The following is a 19,275-nucleotide window of genomic DNA, read 5'->3' as shown; positions in this document are numbered from 1 at the left end:
GTGTCGTTCAGTGAACGATTCATTCATAAGACCTAACCGTGTGTATGACTCGGGAGGAACGTATAGTCTTAGTGAGTAATACGTTCATTTTCACGCATGCGTGAAGGATCTTGGACTCTTACGTTCACTCGTCACACGGCAGCTGCATGGGCTCTGTCAGCACAGGAAACAGAATTGATTAGTTCTGTTTGAGTCGGTCATTTGTCACGTGACAGCTCCTACTGTGGAGCAGAAATGAACTACCGCTCACATGGGTCCTCCTCAGTCTTTCGTTCATTCGGCATGCTAAGTGACTGCCATCGCCGGAGAATGAGAGGCAGGTTCTCCCCCCCTATGTTCGTCTGCCAAGCCCCGCCTTGTCCAGTGGGAAGGCCGCCGGGAGGCGTCCATTGAGGAGGGGGCCCTGTTGTGGTGGCAGCCCGGCTGACGGTGAGTGTCCTGGTTTTTTCTCCTATTTATCAGTTTTTCTGCTTTTTCCTTGGTTTTCTGTTCCCTGCCTGCCTCCCTGTGCTTTCTCCCCTGTGTGCTCTCTCTCTCTCTCTCTCCCTCTGCTCCTGAGCCCAGCCAACTACCTGCACCTGCATCTCATCAGCCACCTCGTCAGCCTGCCACACCTGCCAGTAATCACCTCATGCCTGCCTGTATTTCAACCCCGGTTCTCCACACACCATCCTCGCTTGATCATCGTTGCTCCATACCCGGTGCCACTTCCGTGTTCAGGCTTCCATGTTTCTTTTTTTCCCACATTTTCCCTGTGCCTTGTCGCTGCCATCCCTAACCCTGTCTCTCTGTCTGTTTCCCTCCCAGGTACACTCACCCTCGTCCTCCCTTTAGTCAGCTGGGCTCATCCACCGGCCCTCTCCGCCTCAGACTTCCCTCACGGCGTCCTCCCAGTTCTCCCACCGCTCCTCGCTTCCTCAGCCCCAGTGTTCCCCGGCTCTCTGGCCCCCTGTCTCCTTGGTTCTTCGTGCCTGTGCTTCCCCGACATCCACCTCTTCCTCCACTCCAGTCCCTCTACTCCTTTCTCCCTCAATAAACCTCCTTCCCTCCAAACGTTGCATTTGGGTCCTCTCTGTCCCCACACCACACCTCGTAACACATTCTGCATCCAGACCTGCCAAACTGCTGCGTTTATATAATGTGTTAATATTTCTTTGTTCCTCTCTCTGTGCTGGAGTTCTTTTAAGAACTTGGTGGCTTGATCCAGATTATTATTAAATTGGTTGAATTTGAGTGTTTTATTCATATAGTGTGTAGTGAACAACGGTGTGGATTTGTGCATTTTACATTGAATAAATTTGGAGCTACCCTAAATTCCTTTCTCCTCCCCAGAGAAGATGGGGAGGGGTCAAAGTTGCTTTCTCTAAGTGCTATCCCGACCATAAAACTGCCACCTTTTTGATTCCGAAGCTGATAACGCGGGGCCTGACTGTTAAACTGACAAAGGGACACGAGCCAGCCATTGGCATCTCCCTGAACAGCCTATCAAAACTGGCCCCCCACACACGTTTCCGTGGCAACTGACCTTATTCTTTGTTTTATTACCACATCAAAGGGATACTCCTTGTCTCACCTAGGTGTGACATAGTCCAGACACTGAACTTTCAATGTAAAAGGTCTGCAGTCTCCAAAGACTCAAAGCAGTTAATTAAATCTTTAGTTGCCTGAATACGTTTGCGTATCTATTTGAGTAGTTATGTTAACTGTTGTTGCTATCTGTTGTTGATATTAGTGCTGAAAAGAAGTTACTTGTGCAATGTTTTTATTTTCAGCAAGACACTCCTTCATCTGATGTAATCAATGCTTGTTCATAATACTTTCTTACAAAATTCCTTTAGAAATGATGACAAAGGAATGTTTTACTATACTCTTAATCGCCAGCTTGAATTTAAGGATGAATCAACAAATTCCCCGGTTCCTAAGGAGAGACGATCTTTGATTTAATCCAAGCTTTCCTCATGTAACCTGAGCTCCCCCAAGTGGACGAAATAAGTACTACATGCCCTCGTCGGAAATGCCGTTAAATGTATAAATATCCTGACCAATAATGTGACAATTGTTTCCTGTTACCCAATGCCTAGAACAGTACAACCGTTCAACCATTGAGGTTCGATTGTGGAAAATGTTTGATTATAATACGTGCAAATAGATTTCTTTTCTTTAGACATTAAGTTTAGAAAGGCAGTCCCTTGGGAAACCTGAGACGCCCCCTGGGGAACCATGCCCCAGGCAACAAAAGAGCGACGCGCGACCTCGCTTCGCGCTCTTCTCTTCGCTGTTGGCTCTTCCACCCTGCTCTGCCCTCTGGACGCTTCGGCACGTGTGGCGTGCCTCGCCAGGCAACGCCCAGACTCGGCCAGCGAAACAAACAGGCCTTTTGTTCGCCTGAATCTACACACCTGAAGTGCCGTGACATCGATCTGCCTTCAGTTTGTTTATTTTCTTTATTTCTTTATTTTGTTAAAGTTATCAGTCCGTTAAGTTACACTGGACTAATTCAGGAATGACCAAGTTCCATTTTAAGCCTTTTTAGTCGAGCCAACTTCACCGAGGTCAGACCAAGCCACGTGGTCTCGCCAGCTACAACGAAGGAAACCTGAAAACAGCCGAATTGCCAGACGGAGGAGGCGTTTTCAATCAAACACGGAGAACCCTGGAGAATCCCTAGCAAAAAGCCAGGATCGGCAGCTAGCGTGGGACCCGTGCAACAGGCCGAAAGCAGGCTGTCGACAAGCAGTAAGACTTAACACATGTTCTGTGATCAGATGTCCATTTTAACTCCTAAAATCATAGCATTAGTTTACTTTCATTAGCTCTTCTATGCCGTATGAGTCAAATGCTTCCCACAATCGAACCTACAGGCTCATTGTTCAGCAAATGTTTATGTTCCCTGTATCCAACCATCTTTTTATCACCTTGTTAGAGAATAAAGTCACTGTAAAATAATCAAGAGCTGTGTGTGTTGCCTATTTATAGTTCCTGCCAAGAGAATTGACCCTTTAGATATGAGACTGACTGACTGATTTAAGATAATTGAGCGATTATTAACTAACTGATCACTAGTAATAATTGTATAATTATTCAAAACTACCTAGAGGTCCGGAGACTCTAGGATTATAACAACTCCGGTGGTGCCCTTAACGAGGAAATTTTGATTTTATGAATTTTAATTCATAATTGGGTATCAATTCTCATAAATTTATTAAAATGCATAACTAATAAATTTAGGTCTACTACAAGTGTGTCAAGCTTATTACTTCTATATACGCCAATCTGATATTAATATTTTACTAAAGGATAGAGACGTTAGGCTACTGTATGAATGAGCACTTTAGAGATAATGATAGTAATTATATACATAAGCCTTTGTATGGCTGGTCTGGTTGTATACTCAGGAAAGATTGTTACAATGGAAGGATTTAGCCGGAGTAGTGGATTGCATATAGACAACATATTTCTGTGATTTTTACATGGTTTGAATTTGGTTTTGGGCCCCAGGGGGGTGTATATAATGATAGAGAGTGATCAAGAGGTGTATTTGTGCATTATACTTTGTCAATTAAGCCAAGCAAGCCAGGCAGCCTTCCGTGTTTGAGAACGGTACTGTTTTTTAATCGCCCACTAGAGGGCTGCAGCGCTACACTAACCAGCCTAGTTCAAATGAATGAAATGAACAAAAGGGCTCAAAAAAAGATTAGTTAATTTTAATGAACGAGATTTGAAGATTCGAGCCTGTCAAAAGAGTTGAACTTGCCATCACTACTGTCAACTCGGGTGTGACGTCATTCCCAGCTCCGACCTCTGACTTCCGAGGTAAATGGAACGCAGCATGTCTCTTCACTTGCGCAAACCTAACCAACCAAACTAACGGAGGCAACGGAGACTAGCCAGTCAGAGGCAGGAATGCGGGTAGGAGCAAAAAAAAGCTTTGCTTCACTTTGTGGTAGCAGTCATCGTGAACGGTTTCTGACTGGCCTTAACAAAGCTTAAAACGTAAAGGTGGGGCTGAAAGTATGTAGAACAGGGGCGGCTTGTTCATTAGAGCGACCGGGCGACGCACCGCCAAGCAAGGAAAAAGGTCGGAGATTATTCTCACACTTTCTACCACACTGTTAGTTAGCTGTGACTGTTTTTGACAGACAGTTTGTCATTGAATATTGCTGTCCAATCAGCATCAAGTCGTGTTCCGTGGAGTCCCGCCTCTTTTGGTGGGATTTCAGTCTGGTTGTAAATCGCCCAGATCTCTCTATAGACTTTCATGTAAAGGCAGTTTTTTTCGAGCTGCGGCCACTGCAATGCAATCTCTATGGCTTCCGGGAGGGCTCGCACTTATGTGTTTACGTCATGCGCCCAGCAGCAGAGCTACGCTTCTGCCACCTGAAAACAACTCGGCAGTCCTCCAGCTTGTTGCTCTCACTACGACCAGCTGCTGTTTTAAAACGTACGTTCAGGCTGAAAATTGGACCGTGGTGTTGTGTTGGGAGATGCAGTTTACCAGCGGTGAGTAAGACACAGTATAAATAATACATGTAATTTGTTAAGCTATGAGGAGAGGAAAAGTCCGCTAGCCACTAGGCTAATTTATGCTCCGTAAAATGCCATTGGCTAAGCTAATAATCTTGATTTTATGCTTATGTTAAATGTGATTGTTATTAAGCCATGTTTTATTGTGTGGTGGTGGAGTCAATTTAAAGTTAGCTGCACTTAACCATTAACAATTATTTGATGTGTTGTTTTTTTCTTTTATTGCCAGAAACCAAAGAAGAAAGAGGAGGTGGTCACCACTGGCATCTTGTCAGAGGAGGGTAAAAAGAAGTAGGAAAGCAACACAGAAAATAAACCAAAAATAATAGAATATACCTTTTATATTTCCCCTTACATGCCTTGATGTTTATGTGTAAATAAAGTGTGAGAATGGGAGAACCACACATAGCTCATTGTTACTGTGTGATTATAGAGTACAGGAGAACAGTGGATACTTTAATACAACCCACACACCTAATAATACTGTGTAACTGCAGGATAACAAGTGGATTTTTTACAACTCTCTGCTTACCTTATTAGTCTTGTGTAATGTGTGTAACTTAAAGAATGAAAATAAATACTGTGCTCCTCTGTACCCCATTAAACATTTAAGATTAGCTATGTTTGATCCAACTTCATATACAGCATATATGACATTATTACATAACTGTAGCCTGTTACTTGAGACAGGTCCCTTAGCTGCAACGCAAGATTAACTGTAAATAATTTTTTTCATTGCACATCATCAGTCCAGTGCCACTGCGCTTTATTCTGGATTTCTTGTTCCTAAATAAAAGGTTTGTCACACCTAAATCAAATAATTGTGAGAGTCATTTTTTTCATTATTGCCAAAGCCTTTACATCCAAAGGTCTAAGATCTGTTGATCTTAACTGTGGACTATTCATTCCTTGTAGACATTGACAATGAACTTCAGGATGTAGCTGTTCTCAAATACTGCACAGTATGTAGCCTAAGGAACAATCTTGTCTTATTGTTGTCTTATAGCAGACTTAGACCATTGAACTGATCACCTTAGCCATCATCGCAACAATTGCCCCCCCTGAGAGATTTGGCAGGAGCCGCCACTGATGTAGAAGCATGCAAATGCTTCATAACTAACTAGCAGAAGCTTTGCAGATGACAGAAGAGGACTTGCAGAGCACGACAACAGCCGATAGTCCAGTGAAAGGCCAGTTAACCTGAAGTGGTAGGCAGATAACAACAAGGATAAGAATGTGGGTTTAGGTAGCAGGTTAATGTTGTTTCTGCTCTAAACACAAAGACTGATTATGTTGGCACTGCATTTATTGCTCCCAATTTTCAACTAATACTTTAAATATAGAAGTGGAACATGAAAATTACAAATACTAATAGAGTTAGTGAAATGGCGTGAAGACAGAAAACTGTATTACAAAACTCAGAGCTGCAAGGGGTCTTGACTTGTTGACTCAGTTATAGTGTCACACAATGTACTTGTAGTTGAGATTTTTCTGTTTCTGATTTCACAAAGTTTATAAAAAATCGTTTACAATATGATCTGACAAAGTATAAATAACCTTACACAATTATTATAAAACATTGTACAGGTCTTTATTTTTCAAGTACTGTTGTACAAATAATGGTAGTTAATTTAAGAAACTGTTATGTCTGTTATGTACCTAATTCACACAATTTCCATAAACTTCAATCCACCCCTCTCATTTCATAAAATGTCCTGTCTGTCTGCTTGTAGCATCTAAAGCTTTGAAAGCATTAATTTCTGATGTAATTTCTAACTGCTCTAAAGTAATATATAATCGAATAAGAGAAATAACACACTTTTTCATTTGTGCTCATTTTTATTTCTATTGCAGGTCTTTCTCATATCTGATATATGTTATCTTGGTGTAATGTGGACCAGAACCTAACTCTTTGGGGAGCTCATATTGTTTTGGTGCATTTAACAAACAAACTCTTTACAGCTATACTATTCACTGCAGTGCTGCCAAGGATAAATATAAATATATAAATGTTCTGTAACTGTGTGGTATAAATTTTTTTCTTTCTTTATGTGGGGGGATCTCAACGCTGAAGTGCTGTTATCACAGTACACACAGACATTTTCTTCATGTCTAGCATTAAACCCCCCCCTCCCCCATGCTACAGTTAGGCTGTCATTCTATGGGAAACGCACTGCACTCCTTTGGGGGGGGAAAAAGCATACTCGTACAGCACAGTACCGTTTATGTCCGAGTTCTGTGCCTGGGCACGGTTAGCGATCACACTAGATGTGTACCGTGCCGGAGTTCAGCTTAACTGTGCCTGAGCCCACCTCTTCAATTTGACCTGGGGAGGGTTCAGCATACGGCATGGAGCGATCAATCTGGTCAAACGAACTGTACTTTGGGGTTAAACGTGCTTAGGCACGGTACAAGGCAACCGGGCCTAGTGTGAGTACCTCCCCGCTCCGGTTAGCCGGCGCTCATATTGTGCCTCACGATCCGAGCCACATATTGATTTTAGATTTATTTTTTACTAGGCCTGTTTAAAATCGTATTTGATTGCAGAGCAAATATTCCCTTAACACATCTCTTTCTGTCGGAGACCCACTTTAAAAAGTTATTAGCAAACATGTAAGGAGTCTAGCTAATACAGAGAGCTATATTAACATTATAATAAAGCTGGGTTGTCAAGATTAGCACGCTGTATATAGCTGGTAGTAAATATCAACTGCATGCACGCACAGGTCGATGAGCAAGACACTTAAACCTCAGTAGCCAGCGGATTTGACTAGTTTTTCTAGCAGCTTCTAAACTGTGAAGAAGAGACCAATGTTCTCAGTGAAACTTCGCTGAATAAGTAGAAGCTACAATTGTGCTATGCCCTACACATTCAGACCTGCTATTTTACGAAAATTAATTCACTAACATTCTTAAGCTAAAGAGGGCAGTCTATTTACAGTAATAATGAAGTCATTGTTTATATATTTTTGAGGTTACCACAGGTTGGAAATATTATATAATTTCAAGAAAGGTTTTTGCAATAATTGATGTATTTAGGAATATTTTAATTTTAATAATCGTAATCCTTTTACCCAGGCTACAATTGATGTCAATCTTAATGGGCAGCAGTCCTCAAGGCACTTTGCATCTACCTTGGTGAGGATGATGGACATCTCATTCGGGATTATAAGGCAAGTGATTTTAATTGCATTTGTCAGTCACATGTACTTGTATTATCGAAAATGTTTTAAGATCCTAATGTCACTAACCCACTAGTTAGAAGAAAAGGGCTTTCACATTGTGATTTAAAGGGACACTCACCAAAAACGAAAACAAACTGATGCATAACACAATCAGTTGACACCACAATGATGGAGGCTGGAGTCCCAGGGCTCAACGATAAACGTTTTTGCAATTGGCCCCACCGGGCCAGTGGGTTTGAAACTTACTGGCCTGAAGAGAATTTTTACTGTGCCTCCCTCCAAAAGGTATTTATCAGTGTTACAACAATACCAAAGACTTATAAGTTATGTTATACTGTTAACATGTTTAATCGGTTATTAAATACATCCTGGATATAAAAAAACTAAACTATCACAATTAAAATTATAAAAAATAAAAAAGGTTAACAAAAACATAATAACAGACTCAAACATTATGTGCTCACTCTCCTGCTGACAGCCTTTTAATAAAAAATGTACACAGAGCAGCAGATACAAGTCTGCATTGTTTCACTTTAAGACCCAGAGGTCACTGTTTGATTAAGATTAGAGAAACAACATTTGACAACCACTCATCTCGTCACTACAACTCTGGATTGGGCAATGGTGCACGCCAAGAGCTGCAAAACAGCTGCAGGATGTTGAGTTTCTAATGTGATCTTTTTGTTTTCGTTTTTTTAATACTAATGTTTTTGATTGGGCCAGTGAGTTGCTAGTTCATCAGTCCCGTCGTTACTTTTTACTGGCCCTGGGCTATCGGGCCACCGTTATTGTCGAGCCCTGAGTCCTATCAATGTCTACATGCTGTCGTGTTTTGGGGTCTAGAGTTATTATAGTGTGGAAGCCTGCTGTTTAATAAAAAATCTACTACTGCAAAACTTGAAAAATGCTCCAGCCACTAAAGCGTGTCACTACAGAGGATCTTAAGGATCATGTGTTTTTATGTTTTAGCCCATTGATGACAAATGCATTAACACTACCGCTGACCATTTTCCAAAGCATTAATTTTAGAAAATTAATTATTACCTTCTAAGTAGCCATAAGGTTGAGAATATTTGTATTAAATCAACAATTTGATGCACAGTGTTCAAAGCAGGTACCATTTTCTAAACACATCCTGGTGCAGTCAAGACACCCAATAATTATTAACAGACTCTGACAAACTTTGTTTTGAGGAAGTTAAATCCTGAAGAGTAAAACAACATAGGATAATGTAAATTTGGCTGTGTCTGGAGATTTTCATTAATAGGCTAAAACATTTAAAACCATCAGTTTGGTTCTTGAAACGATGAGGCATTATTTTTCTTATTGTTCAATTAAAACACCAAAACCAATAATGTGTTCATCAAATGTATCCATTTTGACTTGTGTGTCTCAGCTCCAAGCCCATTGGTCACTACTGAAGACTAAACTCCTAAATCTTTAACATCTCACAAATATATAGAAACCCCATTTCCAGAAAAGTTGGGATATTTTTTCACAATGCAATAAAAACAAAAATCTGTAATTTGTTAATTCACATGAACCTTAATTGACAAAAATATTTTCAGTAGTTTTAACTGACCAGTGTAAATAAAAGAAGAAATTTATAGTTTTCAAGTCATTAAAATCCATTACATAAATACATGTGTTCTTTTTGTCACCTATATTCTATAAATATACAGGACATCGAAGATGACATCCCGAGAGATATCCACCATGGGCATAGTATATGTCATCAAAAGGAGGGTGGAGAAATTGGAGCTCATGATGACATTGACATTTATGTTGAAGGAGGAATCATTCTGGACAACACTGGATCTGTAGCCCAAGTATTGTGCAATGATGCTGGGAGTCATCTATGTACTGAACATGGCTTACCCCAAAGAGCTGAAATACTCCTATGAATTCATTCAAAAAGTGCTCTTGCAAATGGATGGAGAAAGGCTTTCCCCTAAGGTCCTTGGACTAATAAAATCATTGCTGGACTGTAGCATTTCTTTAGATGCTCTTGTGAATGCTGCTAAGCTGCATTTTTATTTCTGGTTTAGGAGGCTATAGAAAACATTTAGTATAATGTAAAATGCAGCCCTAGAAGATGTTTTGAATTATGAGATTTCTTGTTCGTTTCATGTAGGAATGTTACCACCTCCTCATTGCTCCACACGGATGGGATGTTTTCATTTTCCACTATTTTTATTATTCTTAGAGGAGCTTAAACTTCAGTGGACATTTAAGTCACATTTCATGTACAGTATATCATGATTTATTCAGTAAGTTTGTTTTCATATTGATACACCAACCTTTTCACCTCAGCCAAGCATAAAATCTATTATGTGATATTACATTCTTTTCTTCTATTACAGTATTCTTTGACTGTAAGTGTTTGCAGTTTTTTGTAATCTCAGCATCAGTTTCTCATTGTGCACTGTGTTGCAGCTGTGGGAGGTTCTGGTACTATAGTATTTTTGTTCTGTTAACAAAATAAACCAGTACTATAACTGGTTTATTTTGTTATTTGTATATTATGTCCTCTTGCAAATTGGTGGTAAAAGGCTTTTCTCCAAAGTCCTTGGACTAAAGAACAAAATGAATGATGGACTGTAGGATTTCTTCAGCTACTATTGTGAAAACGTTTGAGCTACATTGTTATTATGTGTAGAAGATGTTGCAAAGTGAGTGGTGGACTGTAGTAATGTGTGTATATATGTATACAGCCACTGTTGTGAACATTTAAAACTGTACTAGGGATGTTTAGGAATATTTACTTGAAATGAATACTGCAATCCTGGAAATAGGTGCTTGTTTTATGAAAAAATGGGTATTGACTCGTTTTGTTGTTTTTTTGTGATGAATGGTACAATGTTTTTTATGTTAATGGCTGATTCTATGACATTTTTTTATAAGATAGCAATTTAAGAAATGGTAACTCCTGAGTTACATTATTGGCACCATTTGGGAGAACAAAAATGGTGTTCTATCTCTTGAATGAAGAAAATAAAGTAAGAGCTGAAAATATTTGGTTTGCTTTATTTGTCTGAATATTATTGAAAGTTAAGATACAATAAGAGATTTAAAAAAAACTTTTAAACTTCAATTTAGTATGTAGAAATTAAACGATTAAATTGATCTGGATGCACATAATAAATTTTAGTGTACCTAACATAAAAAAAATTTAGTAAATGCTACTCAAGATAGTTTAGCTAAAATTATAAATATAATTAAATGGAAATTACTGAAAAAGATTAATACACTCAACTTATAAAATATAAGTACACCCAATTTACTAAATATCAGTACAGTCAACTTGTAAAATATAAGTACACTTAATTTAAAAAAACATATCTGGATTTAGATGAAAAAAAATTTGTGCAATAATAAAATCAAGTAAAGTCAACATAACATATTTTTGAGTGTATTGTTATTGTTATTATCATTAACAATACTATAATTATCAGTACCATTATTCATTTTCAGTCTGTACCACTATCCAACAACAAAGGTTAAGGTCAAGGGCAACTGGACTTGGTTGAAGATAATAGGTGGAGAACTTCAACCAAGTCCAGTTGCCCTTGACTTAACCTTCGTTGGATAACTATGACCTGGATGACTGAGAATCTTCACAGACATCTCTATAACTACTTTCGTTACTGTCTGTATTTCTGAGTGGATATTGTGTTGGCTGCTCTCTCTCTCACACACCCCCAACCAGTCTAGCCCTGTTTTATATAAATAAAATTGAATTGAACTGAACTGAACCAAAAACTCTCATTACAAGAAACAATTAAGCTTTTCAGTAGATTACTTTCCCCAATCCCTCTTTTCTGTATGCACCATAAATGCCTAGGTATTAATGTTTACCCCAAGCTGTCAGAGATAGTACCTTTTAAAATTTAATCCACTTTTCAAAACAATAGAAGAAGGGAGGTTGCCACACAGCTTCAACATATTATACAAAATTCAGCTTACATCACTTATGAAGAACTTGTCCATAAGTATGACAGAAGTCAAGTCATTCCTTCAATACCTACAACTTAAATCAGTCAACTCAAAATTAAACAAATTAATGTTCAGTCTTCTGTCTTGCCTAATTATTTGTACACCCCTTCACATCCCTGTTGAAATTATACAAATATATCAACAACACCGGAACAGACAATTACCTCCCTAAGAACATACCCAAATCAGTTGATCTCAATTCCTGGAACAAAATCTGTACAAATTACTTTTCAATGACAGATAAACCCAACATCCTGCTGCTACTGGCCTTTTAAATAAATCAGTGTGATTTTTATATTGTATACTGTGTATTGTCTGTCTGTGTTTGTGTAGTGTTGCTGGCTGTACAACAAATTGCCTCTTGGGGGTGATAAAGATACCATTGATCTTGACCTTGACATCTAACTTAGTCAGTAGACTATTAAGTAAACCACCGAAGTTATATCACAGACAAAAAGACCACCCATTTGTGTACTAGACGACCTTTTATCAATCACAACTATAGAAAAGTAATACAGTTGTGCTAAATGTTGCCAAGAAGACCATCCTCCTAAACTGTAAAGGCAGAATTTTTTTTTTTACATCTCACAATGTATAGGCCAAGAGTTCTATAAAGCATGGGGGCCAATCTTCAATGCCTTACTTTATTAACAAAACAGCATGCACATCTCAACACAGGTCAACATAACACTATAGTGTACATAAAATACTATTGTTTATTTTCTGTCCTTTCAATCCCCCCCAACAAAAAATATATGTGTATACATACAGATGCTAACATTTATGAACCACAGAGTGTGAAAGAATCATTCCTAAATATATTACAGTGTCAGTACCCTAATTCTTACAGCAATAGGCTTCTTTTTTCTTCACAGTGACAGTATAACATTTACCTATAGAATGAAGCTCACACAGCATGCATTGGGACAGATACAGGTGGAGATTTCATAAAGGAAATTGAAGCGTTGTAGTAAAGTCTTTCATGTGCTCAAAACATAAGTAATAAGAGGAAACAGTTGCTTGCCTTGACTCATCTTCCAATTTTAGTGTCTAGCTTGTGGTAACTGTAAAACTAATGCTGGAAATATTGTGTTTGTTCTTTGAGGTGTCACGGGAGTCTGAAATGAGAAGTCGGGAGAGAAGCTTTCGTCAAGACGTCTTACACAGAGTAAATCCCTTGTGTGGATTGTCAGAAAATTGAATCAGAGCCCACATTTATGGGTTAGCACTATAGAAATATTTCTAAAGCATTATGCATTTCTAGCAGCATTTAAAATGCAATGGGGCCATAGTTGCAATTCTCTGAGGGCTGAGGTGGAGAACTACTTAAGGGATCTATGGGTTTTAATGGGATCCGTCACATCCATCCCTGGTTGTTTATGTAAGCAGTAACAGAACAGCCTTATTCACAATGACAGCACAACACTTCCTGTAAGCAGGTAACAGCAGATTTAATAGTATCTCCTTGCTAAATAGAAAACATATGTTTGATTATTAAAATAGAAAATAATCTCCCATCTCCCATTTTTTTATTCAAGCAGAGAGTCTCCCTTTTTCCAAGATAGTTGGGAACAGGAAGGGGAATGTATCTTCATTTACAGAATATTGCTAATGTAACCCAGTGACAATACAGGGTTAAAATAATGTAAAAATGTATTAAATTAGCGTAATATCCCTTTAGGAAAATCAGCCAATTAGGAGTGATAGTTCCTCCCCCAGCTGAACATGACTGACAGGTCACGACACAACTGCGTGATCCTGTGAGACCCTGTACGTGTGTATGTGAGCAAGAAAGAAGAGAAGAACATGCTTGATGGAGACAGGAGAAAAGAGAGGAAATTGATTTAAAGTTAACAGAGTAATAAAAGTAGGTGTATTAGCAAACTAAAGAACCGACACAGAAGACAGGATAAGGAGGAGCAACCGGGAGTTTTCCACCTCTATTTGTCTCGCTAAGCTATTGAACTGCAGGATGCTAATATTGCTAAGTGTGTGTGCAGCGCTACATTTGCCTGTATTTGTATCAAGAGTTAAGGGGGTGTTCTTGATTTCTGACAGTGATACAAAGTTTTAATTTTAATTAGCAACTGAAATAGTAAGCTGATATTTAAAGTTACCTAAGCGCAGCTGCATTTATGTTCATTTGCTTTGTATTAAGGAGTAGCTGAATGAATTACACAGCATTGCTATTGAAGGGAAGGTTATAAAAAAATACTATGGTTTTCTAGGATGATTTTATTTTAATGTTGTGTGTGGAAAATGTTAAGCCTTAATGTGTAAATTCTGCTGCGGGTAGATAAAACGTTATGTTTTCTGATAAGGGTACTGTAATTAGAGTACTGCATTGCAACTACAGTTACATGTTGCAACTTAAGTTATGTAGAGCCTGTACTGCCTACAGTTTTCCTAATACAGGGATAAGAGTAGCTTGATGTAATTTCTGTTGATTTATTATCAGCTGTTATTGAATAAGTTCAAGGTTGTACATGTTATATGCTGGTTACTGTAGATATATATAGATAGTGAGCTGAGATTTGAAGTTTGAACTGGAGTATGATAAATAGGCCTGAACACGTGATCATTGAGTATTATGCAGCATGTGATGCTTAAATGTTACATGGTGGTTATGCATTAGTATGATTGTTGTGCAACATATAGATATATAGAACATTGTTTTAAAGTCCTGTTTGCAAAAACAGGTCAGGTCTTATGGACAGAGCAAGAACTACTTGGAAGATCCCTTTCTATCGATGGCGAGCCTCCCAGTGTGATCTTGAAGAGACGCAGATCATCGAGCACTCCCCCTGGTGGTAGGAAAGTATCAGTCGCCTTAGCTGGTACACACACTTCGTCCGAAAGTGCCAACTTTCCTCTTAAACAAGGAAACTGTCACAGAACTGGTGACACGCACTTTAACAGAGAACTATTGACAGTGGATTGACTAATACAGAAAGTGATCACAAACAGACAGACTTAAACGACTACAAAAGGAAAAAACCAAAGACTCATTTATTTTAAAGGGCCCATTTTTTATTTTTCATGTATGTTATGTAATTGTGTTTCAACTGTTACTTGCAAAGTAATGTGAGTAAAAGTTACAGGTTACAACTTACCTGGCCTGATTCTTCCTTTTATGGGTACAGTTTATATCACTTAGCTCCTTCCGAACCTAGCACAGTGTTAGCTCACGTTTAGAGGGTAGCACGTTTACACTAAGATTAAAAAAGACGAGAAGAGAAGTTAAAAATGTAACAGTTAATTAAAAGAATGTGTACATTTAGCAGATACTTCGTGCTGTTCCACTTAACCGCGGAGCATCTGAATGCTTCTGCAGGAAATGTAGGCTACCTCACTGGCTTTATCTCCACAGGCTTTACAGCAGGCAAAAAAGTCACATTATTTTCTGTTAGCAGTGATGTTACTTTTTTGATCAACTTGATTACAAACTTTTTTTTAATGAACGTCTCAACAAAGTGTGTTAAAAGTTTAATTTTTACCATCTCAAAGCACGTAGTTAAAGTGGCTATAAGTAGTTGAAATAAAATGACTAATTGATAAAGCACTTTTGTTCTTCCTTTTTGTCAATGAGCTTGGAACCTCACTTAGAAATGAACCTCACGCCTGTTTTCTCCATTGCTTGCAACAGCCACTATTCTGTTGTTATGTGAAGGTATCGGCTCGGGATGTAGCTGCATGCGCGTTCCCGAGCCTCCGGTTGACCACAGTGACAACAGGTAACGAAATGCAGTCCACTAACTCCACAAAACGACCGGCTCTCAGCACAACACAGACTTAAACACAAACTCCAACATAAACTCTACATAAGGATAACAACAACAGTTTTATGTGCTGAAGCCTCTCAGGCCAAACAGAATCCGATGTTGTAGGGTGAAAACACAGTGAACATCAGAAAGGCTTACTGTTAGCTCGCCGGCTAATGGTGACCAGTTGCTAAAGTTATCCCTACAACTTATGTGGTACAAGAACATAGCAGGATTCAAGTGAGCAGGATCTGTACAGCCCATTGGACAAACTCCAAAACCAGCTGTCACTAGTCCACATTATTACACATTCTAACACATTCTATGTTATCTGTATTGTCCCCCCCCCCTCCCGGCAAGCAGTGGCATTTTCTCCCAGAGGCCAAGGGAAGCCAGGCTTCCCCTGTTTTATCAGACTCTATTTATCATTTTAATAAAAACACAATGTTTTTAGTTTCGATAAATCTTAAAAGCTGTTGCTGTCATCTCTTCCCCATGTCTTACTATTTTACAATAAGTGAAACAGCGCCCTTCTGAATGCTATGTGTTGGATGTGTGGTGAAACACTATATTGCATAACTGTAGACTGGCCTGCAGTCTGACTAGGCGAGGAGGCCAGACAGAGTTGGCTTCTCTTTGTGAAGAAAAAAACAAGATGAACCAATCAGATGAAGCCACTGTCATGCCACTGCCTAACTGTGATTAGTCAGGATGAAGCCAAGGGAAGCCAGCCGCTGTCTGCTTCACGCCAATCGAATCACAGCAGGCGATCAACGTCATTCAGATGAAATAACGGGAGCTGTTTGCAACTTTAGCTGGTGCAGTTATGGAGGGTGGAGATTTGGAGTTTTTAGTTATAAATAGTTTTACTAAACTACCGCTACAGCTGCAATTTAAGATTAAATCTGATGGAAGACCAATGCCTAAACTGGAGCTGTGCGTGGAGTGGAAAAAGGAGTTTGACTCACTGAGGAAAACTATATTGGTACAGAGTGGCTAGCTGGTAGCGCCAAACTTCAATTGACTCTTTTGTTGTGAAGGACCTAAAAGCAGGGTGTCTGCGGGGTCTTAAAAAGTCTTAAAAGTTAATAAATCAATTTTGCGAAAATTAAGGCCATTAAATAGTATTAAAAAATGTTAATTGCCATTTAACAAGGTATTAAATTTTCTATGTGAAAATCCTGTATGTCCAAAAGTTTGTTTGCTAAAAGTGTAGGTGATTAACCCGGTTGGCCGGTCGCTCTGTGGCCTCTTTGAACAGCCCCGTTCCTGAAAAACAAGAGCGAGATGTGCCACCAGCAGCAGAATCGGTAAGACAGAAGACAACAGGGAAAATCCAAGGAGCGTGTGGCTAACGTTAGCTGGCTATAAAGCCAAATCGGTGCTTTTTATTGAAACAAATTCAACTTTTCATAAAGCCGATGCTCTGGTTAGTGTCACTTTTTGTGAACAGATCACAGCCTGGATGGAGCAGGATTAAAAAATAAGCTTGATGTGCTGCAACAAACTTTATAAATGTTGAACTCAGTGTTCTGCATAAACAGTTATGATTATTGACGAGTTAGTAGCCTGCCCAAAATCAAGGTTGGAGACTATCATGTAGCCTAGAGCATTTTTCTTGCACAAAGTAATGAATAAAAAACAACCCCAAACTGAAGCAGCTGTAATTTGAATTAATATTATACTAGTGGTAAGTTCTATACTATTATATGAAATTATATTGAATAGAGTAGCATAATGAATATATTAATATCCAACTTACAGTTTACTATTAAATTAACAATATACTTTCAATATACTGTATATATACTAATATACTAATACAGTCATTTAGACCAGTTCCTCCAGGTTGTGCCTGTGCTACACCGCCTACACTACTTATGTTATTCATCACTCAGTTTATTCTCCTCATCTTTGTTCCCTCCTGGCCTATTTGAATTTTGTTGTATTGATCAAGTGGACGGTGGAAGTTATCACACATATCATTGCAGGCAAGCTCACATTATCTAGTTTAAACCAACTAAAACACAAAATTACACTGTGTTTCACATGATTTGCTGTAATATTGCATACATAAACGTCATAGCTTATGTAACACAGTTGCTTTTCCCAGGAAATCTGACCAGTCCTTCACATAGAGAACAGTTGGCCCATACAGGCTGTTATAGGCAACTGAGAAAGTTGGTGAATGCCTCAATATTTAGGTGGCGTTATAACCTGATGACATATAGGCAATAAATATGTTATAAATATACTTAAATTCCTTTTAAAAACTAAAAAATGTTTTAAATCAGCCACACACCTTTTTAAAGGTGTGTGGCTGATTTAATCGGTTACAGTTCAAAGTGGCGCAGCAGTCTTAAAAAAGTATTGAATTTTACTTCAGGATTCCTGTATATACCCTATAAAAGACAGTGGGAAATTCTATAACTTGGTTCAATCAATCAATCAAAATTTATTCATAGAGCACTTTAAAAATCCAGAGTGGACACAAAGTGCTGTAGAGTAAAACAATAAATTAATACATAAAAGACACTAAATACAAAGCTCACACAACGCATAAAATACAAATAAAAACAATAACAACCATACAATAAAATAATAAAATCAATACAACCAAAACAAGAAATGTCAATTTCAGTTATCAAAGGCCAAGGAAAAGAGGTGGCTTTTAAGAAGATACTTAAAAACAGACAGTGAAGATGCCTGTCTAATGTGCAGAGGTAGATCGTTCCACAGTTTAGGAGCTGCTACAGCAAAAGCTTGCACTTTGTTTTGAGCACACTTAGGAGCAGTTGATCGGCTGACCTGAGAGAATGGGTTGGTCTATAGAGGTAGGGCTTTATTTTGGCCAGTTGTCTCAATTGAAAAAAGCTTGTCTTTACAACTGTCCTTATCTGTCTGTCGAGATTAAGGTCAGAGTTGATTTTAACCCCTAGGTTATTGATCATTGGCTTGATGTACTGACTCAAGGAACCCAGATCGACAGGGGGGGTCCCAGTGGTGCCACCAAAAAACATAACTTCTGTCTTACTTTGATTAAGACTTAAAAAGTTTAGAGCCATCCATCCTTTCGTCAAGACACTTAAGTAACGGTTCAGCAGTTTCATTCTTTTTAAGAGGGACATAGATCTGACTATGTCTGCATAACAGTGGAATGACATACCATGCTTACTAAGTGTGGAACCAAGCGGGAGAAAATAAAGATAGAAGAGTAGAGGGCCGAATATTGAGCCCTGTGGGACCCTACGAGAGAGGAGCAGAGGAGGACACAGACTCTCCACAGTTGACACAGAAAGTTCTACATTCCAAGTAGGATCTGAACCATTTCAGTGCCATGCCCTTGACGCCCACCCACCGCTCCAAACGAGGGATTGGGATTTCATGGTCCACTGTGTCAAAGGCAGCAGTCAGATCTGACTCTAAGGAAAATGTATTAATAAGGTAACCACTTCAGAGCTTTATTTTATTAATTCCCTCTCTTAATATTATAAGTCCTTTATTTTGGCGCCTCCCAGCAGAACGGTTATTTCGCATTTAAAAGGGAGGGGGGGGGCAGTTTGTGAGACGCACCCACGGAGGTAAGGAGGAAAAACACATGTTGCTCTGAAATCGTATAAAGCCCTTAAAAAAGGATAATTAAGCACCTAGCTAGAACGGGAACAAGGTATTGTGTGTTTGATTTGTTTAATGTTTATGTGCAGTAATACATAGTTTAATCTATTCAACTGCGAAGAAGTGTTAATGTATTGTTATCTCGTCATGTGAAGTCATGCTAACATAAGCCTTTTAGTTCATATTGACAGAGG

Source organism: Micropterus salmoides, unplaced genomic scaffold, assembly GCF_014851395.1.
Source record: "Micropterus salmoides isolate LMB-PRFRI ecotype aquatic unplaced genomic scaffold, ASM1485139v1 Ms_hic_scaffold_9, whole genome shotgun sequence".
In the NCBI taxonomy this organism is placed as follows: Eukaryota; Metazoa; Chordata; class Actinopteri; order Centrarchiformes; family Centrarchidae; genus Micropterus; species Micropterus salmoides.
The sequence above is the reverse complement of the archived record's forward strand: the minus strand, read 5'-3'. Positions refer to the sequence as shown.